This window comes from Marmota flaviventris, chromosome 16 (assembly GCF_047511675.1).
Source record: "Marmota flaviventris isolate mMarFla1 chromosome 16, mMarFla1.hap1, whole genome shotgun sequence".
NCBI lineage: Eukaryota > Metazoa > Chordata > Mammalia > Rodentia > Sciuridae > Marmota > Marmota flaviventris.
In genome coordinates, this window is record NC_092513.1 from 73,078,916 (window position 1) to 73,085,043 (window position 6,128).

The 6,128-nt window shown below is 35.9% G+C and overlaps 1 protein-coding gene across 1 annotated transcript in view; it reads left to right on the forward strand.

Moving 5' to 3' along the window:
• Cenpp (centromere protein P) overlaps positions 1–6,128 on the forward strand; it is a 240,887-nt gene that overhangs the window by 100,512 nt on the left and 134,247 nt on the right. The gene's annotated exons all lie outside the window — the stretch shown is intronic.

Genomic DNA, 6,128 nt, shown 5'->3' on the forward strand with positions numbered 1-6,128 from the left:
ATTAAAACAACTACAATGTTTCACCAGCTCTGCACCTCCTGAACCTGCTCACATAAAGGTAGCTTTAAACAATGGACTTTCTTGAGAGCTGCACAATGCTCCTACCATTGCATATTGCAGCTGTAGAATGTAACTGAGGAATAAGCTGCATAATATTGCTCACTCTGTAACTTTCATGAATACAAAGAATAATGCTTGTCTAGTCTTTAATCTGATTAATGAGACATATAATAAACATTGCTGGCTTAATTCTTTAGACCTGCTTCTCCATCAGAGAGCAGCACTCCAAACAATCCCAGCTGTTAATTTCGCAATCTGAGTACGTGAGTCTTATTTCTTCCAATCTCCCATCACCCCTCACCAGAACCTGCTAGTTTGGCCGCTCTGGTCATGGCAGGTTGTACCTGAAAAATGGGAAGAATTGGGACCACAGTTCATTATCATTTCTGAGGAAGTCCATCTTGACTCATTTACTTCCACAATCCACAAAGTAAACAGCATGGTGGACTACAAACTCAATGACTGAGGGTGAGATGAGGAAGATAATGTATTATAATTCTCAAGTGTGGTTTTCCTGAAACCACGTCAACTGCAGTTGATGTGTTGTATTTCATTGGTTACTTTTAGCTGGGAAGCTAGCACTGTCCTGGTTGAACTTGCCTCAGGGTTAAGGTAATGAGTAAACTGCACGTTTTTCCAGAGTAGCCCCAGATTTTGTCAGCATTGCAACATGAATTCCTTTGAACATGATAGTGGTAGGTGGAAAATCTTGTACAACACAATTAATTACTTTTCTAAGTTGTTTTGGTCATGTAACTTGACTCAATATAGATAGATATTTGAATATAAAATAATATAGCAAAAGACCTTTGAACATTCAGAATGTTTAGATCCTGAAAGTAAAGAAAAAGTGCTTTCTTTGACATTTATTATATTGTATTGTTTCCATATGGAAAAAAATATTCATTATTTGGCTTAACATACAGAACTTGAACCCATGAAGCAATGTATAATTATACTGCTTAATTCTTGTAATATAGAAATGTGAAAATGATTTGTGAATCAAGCTTTAAATGACAACAATGAATAAAGTTAAATCTGTATATTAAAACAAACAATAGTGAGGTACCATTTCATACTACCCAGGATGGCAGTAATCAGAAAAATGATCAGCACCAAAGGCCCCCCCCCCCAAAAAAAGGACAAGGACAATAAGAAGTATTGGCGAGAATGTGGAGAAATTAGAATCCATATAAATTCTGATGGGAATGTAAAATGGCACAGCTTCAAAAAGAGCATAGTTACCATTTGGTCCCAGAGTTCCATCCCTAGGTTTATACTCAAGAGAAATGAAAATATATGTCCACTCAGAAATTTGTTGTGTTTATAGTAACTTTATTTGTAATAGCCCAAAACTAGAGATAACCCAACCCTCCACCAATGAATGAATTAATAAATAAATATAGTATGTCCTTGGTAATAAAAAGCAATGAAGTACTGACTTGCTATCTCATGGATAAACTTGGAAAATATTAGGCTAAGCAGAAAAAGCCACTCACAAAAGACCCCTTGCTATGTTTCCATTTATATAAAATGTATGAGTAGGGAAATCCATAGAAAAAGTAGGCTTGCCAAGGAGTAAGTGGGAGGAACTTGGATATGTGGATTATTTTTGTGATGAAAATGTAAAATAGATTATAGTGATGGTTGCATACCTGTACTAAAGAAATTTTGTACACTTTAATAAATTATACAGTACTGAATTTCTACTCAATAACTTAAAATAATAGGAATGGGAATATAAAATAATTATCATTGCTAATTATCATATTGTTTTACCTGCTTTTGCTTTTGCTCCTGTTATAAATATTTCTCAGTAAACAGGGAAAAGAAAATCTCTGTCACACTACAAGTCTTCATGTCACGTCTTTTGGCTACTGCAGCAGCAAAAGTGGTGTGTGTTTTTACTCCTTGGCCTGAATTGTCCCTGTGTTTCTCCATCATCAGACTCTTTGCAGCCTCTTCTGTGTATGGGTTCATTTCAAAGCAATTTTTAAAATTTTACTGACAGAGCTATTTTTTCCTGGTTAGCTCTGTTCAGAGGTAATTGGATGGGAGAATGTGTTCCAGACCTCCCCAGAGTCTGTGATGGAGAATGTAAAAGATGCCTTCAGTGATCGTGTAAAAGTGCATTGGGAGAAAAAAAAAGGCTGGTTGCCCTACATCCACATCATGTGGAGTAAAAGCAGCACATCTTCAAATAGGAAGTGTGGACTGTGACAGGGCTGCGGGGGTGGGGGGATGGGAGCTGCTAGAGTGGGAGAAGATGCGAAGGATAAAAACACACTTCGATTTTAGGATGAGAACACATTTCATTTCAATGATTTCATTCAGAAATGTGGAGCCATGGCAATGTACAAGTATTAGGGAAAGGGAGACAGATGACCAAGACAGTCCTTGCAACCAGCATGTCTAAAATCCTTGGGAAAATGTGAAAGAGAGAACCAGCATACAAATGGCTATAATAAGTTATATCATGACAACAAAGGAGAAGCACAGTCAAAATACTGGGAACACCTGGGAGATGAGACAACAGTCTACATCAGTTTATGTGAGAATCAAGAAGATGAGCTGAGATGAATAGTTTTGACACAGACATTCGAAGTTAAAATGTTGACAGATGCAGAGGATGGTATGAATGAAGACACAGGAGCCAGAAAATGTAGAGTGTATTTGAGAAATAGGAAGTAATCTGAGCAGAACTGTGAAATAAAAACCTCAAATGTCATTATTTGAATGTAGATGATAGTCTTAAAAGGTAGTCTTAAAGTAATGATGTGTTCTTAATTCAGTCACCAATAAAAAACTATTGTAAGATTTTGATGAAGGGAATGACATAATTAATCCAGATGGCAGTTTGTTAGAATTGGATAAGCAAGATGAGGCCAGGGAACTATTTTGATATTCCAGCTGGAATTGAGATTGTGATATAGTGACTGAGGATAAAAGGAGTCTATGTTTATCGGAAGGCAGGAAAGGATTTGGTGCCTACTTGGCTATTGCAAGAGTGTTAGGAATAAGTGACTCCTTAGAAGTTTAGAACCTGAATAACTGGGAGGAAAGACAAAGTTGAAAGGGATCATGAGAGTTTGAAGGAAATTGTTTAAGAGGTTGATTTTTATGGCACTGAATATTTGGGTTTGCTTTTCAAGGTTTGTTCCTCATGAAAGAGGTCAGCATGTGAGATGTGAATTTTGGATTTTGGTAGTGGCTAAACACAAAAGCAAATGAAATTGTTAGAGGGCAGAGAGAAAAGAGTGTGTGTGTGTGTGTGTGTGTGTGTGTGTGTGTGTGTATTATATGCATCAAAGCTGCTGGGTATCAATCCAATATCTGCCCAAATTATTTAAATCTTTGTTCCTCAGTTCCCACACCTAAAAAACAGATACAACTAAAGGTACCTGCTTTATTGGGTTATTGTGAAGATTAAATTAATAAATATAAGTAAAGCATTTAGTAGGATATGTCAAAGTATTCTTTAAACATCAGCTATCCCGGATTAATATTATTTATATGACACAATTTGAGGAAAATAAATTTAGATGGGTTAGGTCAGTTGCAATAGGTTAAGGTCCATGTGAATAGAAAGGTAATGAAGACTGAGTAAATATGATTTGAAAAAGTGATGGGAACACCAGGCAGAGTGCCATGTACTTGTAGTCCCATCTACTCAGGAATCCAAGGTAAAACGATCACTTGAGCCCAACAGTTTAATTCCAGTCTGGGCAGCATAGCAAGACTCTGTCTTTTCTTTCTTTCTTTCTTCTTTAATAAGCAAAAGGGAATTGTGAATGAAAGAGAAATAGTGTAGTAGCTTCAAGGGGAACAAATATTAAGGGTTTGTTCTTTTTTTAAGCTTTTGTCAGTAAGTGGTTTTCTTAAGGTATTATGTTTGTTTCATGAATATTGATGACTAATAGATGATGACCAATAGTTGGGAGGAAATATAGATTTGTGGTCATTGAGATTCTTTGTTGCCTTGAAGGCTTTAATAAACACAGTAAGTTGTGATAACTCATTTGTTTTCAATCTTGAATGGATTTCAACTGGATAATATTTTGTATTTACCATAAAATGTGTTTATAGCAGAAATTTTTAATGAAGTTTTGGTTGTTTATGATTTTTATTAATGATTTGTTTTTTGCAAACTTAAAGTCAAAAATGGATAACAGCTGTGGATGGAAAACACAAACATTAACTGTGGGATGTTAATTGTGGGGATTTCTGGAATCATTTCCATTATTTAAACATTTTTGTTCTGTCTTTTCTTTTTAGAAAAAATATTAACTGCTCTAAGCTGTTTGTTTTGATTATTTTAGCTTCAGCATTAATCTTAGTATTTTAATAATTTCAAGAAATGGATTTTTCCAATCTCATTGAACATTTTATTTTTATATGTGTTCTTATCATGGCCCTGACATCATGATTTATTTTATTTTTGTTATGTTGTAGAAAAAACTCAAACTTTATACTGTATTTTAATTTTAGAATAATTATCCTTGCAGTGTTTTATTTTTAAGGACTTAATGATCTTTAATTTTTTTTGTCTGTCCATAGTTGTCTGGTATAATAGTTGCTCATGTTTTATGAACTTTTGGTTTGCAAAGCATTTCACATTCATTTTTATCACTCAAGTCTCATAACAACTTCATAGATCTGTGTTGTCGCCTCTATCCTCTAAAGATAAGAAAGCAGGATCCAAGGGGTCCAAGAGATGATGACTTGCCCTGGACTGGAAATGGAACTGGATTTCCAGCTTAGAGCCCTGTGTTCCTCTCTGTGTACTGGTAATTGACTCTTATTATTTCACTTTACTTTATGTATGTATTTATTTATTGGAGTGCTGGTGATTGAACCCAGGGCCTCACACACGCTGGGCAAGCACTCTCCTACTAAGCTACATCTCCAGCCCAATCTTTATTATTTTTAATCACACTGTGATCTTCCCTCTACAGTTTTCACCAAAGTAGCAGTTTTGTTACAGATTTGCAAATTTATGTCTTAAAATCTAGATACCCTTCAGTAGATTAATGGATAAAAAAAAATATGGCATATATACACAATGGAATATTACTCAGCAATAAAAGAGAATAAAATCATGGCATTTGCAGGTAAATGGATGGAGTTAGAGAAGATAATGCTAAGTGAAGTTAGCCAATCCCCAAAAGCCAAATGCCTAATGTTCTCTCTGATATAAGGAGGCTGATTCATAGTGGGGTAGGGAGCGGGAGGAATAGATGAACTCTAGATAGGGCAGAGGGGTGGGAGGGAAAGTGGGGGGGCAAGATTGATCATTGGAACAACCTGAAAAAAAAATTAAGTAAATTTCCTGTTAAAGTAACTGTTCTCAATCAATTGAGATTTTGTTTCATCTCCTGTCCTCCTCAGGAACGTTTGGCAAAATCTGGAGAAATTGTTGATTATCACAACAGAGATGGGCAGAAGATGCAGGTGTTGCTAGCATCTGGTGGTAGAGACCAGGGAACTGCAGAAACATTCTACAGTGTAGAGCCATCTGGCCCAAAATCTCAATAGTGCCAAAATTGACGAACTGCTGTCAAGAATGAGACCTTAGTGTGTAGCTCAGAGCTAGAGTGCTTGCCTAACATGCACTAAACCCTGGGTTCCAACCCTAGCACCACAAAAGATAGGAGATTTTATATACCCATTCTTAACCTTGATTTCGGCCCTCTACCCCTTTTGTATGTTATTTTCTCCCCTACAAAAAATAATAAGTTAAATCTAGTTTTTGAGGTAGTTTAACATAAAGGTGCGATTATCTTTAATAGTGCAAGACTTATATGATTTTTTTAGTACTGTTACTGAGAATAAACATTAGCTGGGCATGGTGGCACACACCTGTAATCCCAGGGACTCAGGAAGCTGAGGCAAGAGGATTATAAGTTCAATTTAATGAGAACCTCTCTCAAAATAAAAAATAAAAGGAACTAAAGATGTAGCTCAGTTCCCCAGAGAGAGAGAGAGGGAGGGAGGGAGGGAAGGAGGGAAAATTAATGCTGCTCTAAAAATGTTATCCATAAATTAGATTTTTCTGAAAAGAACTGTGT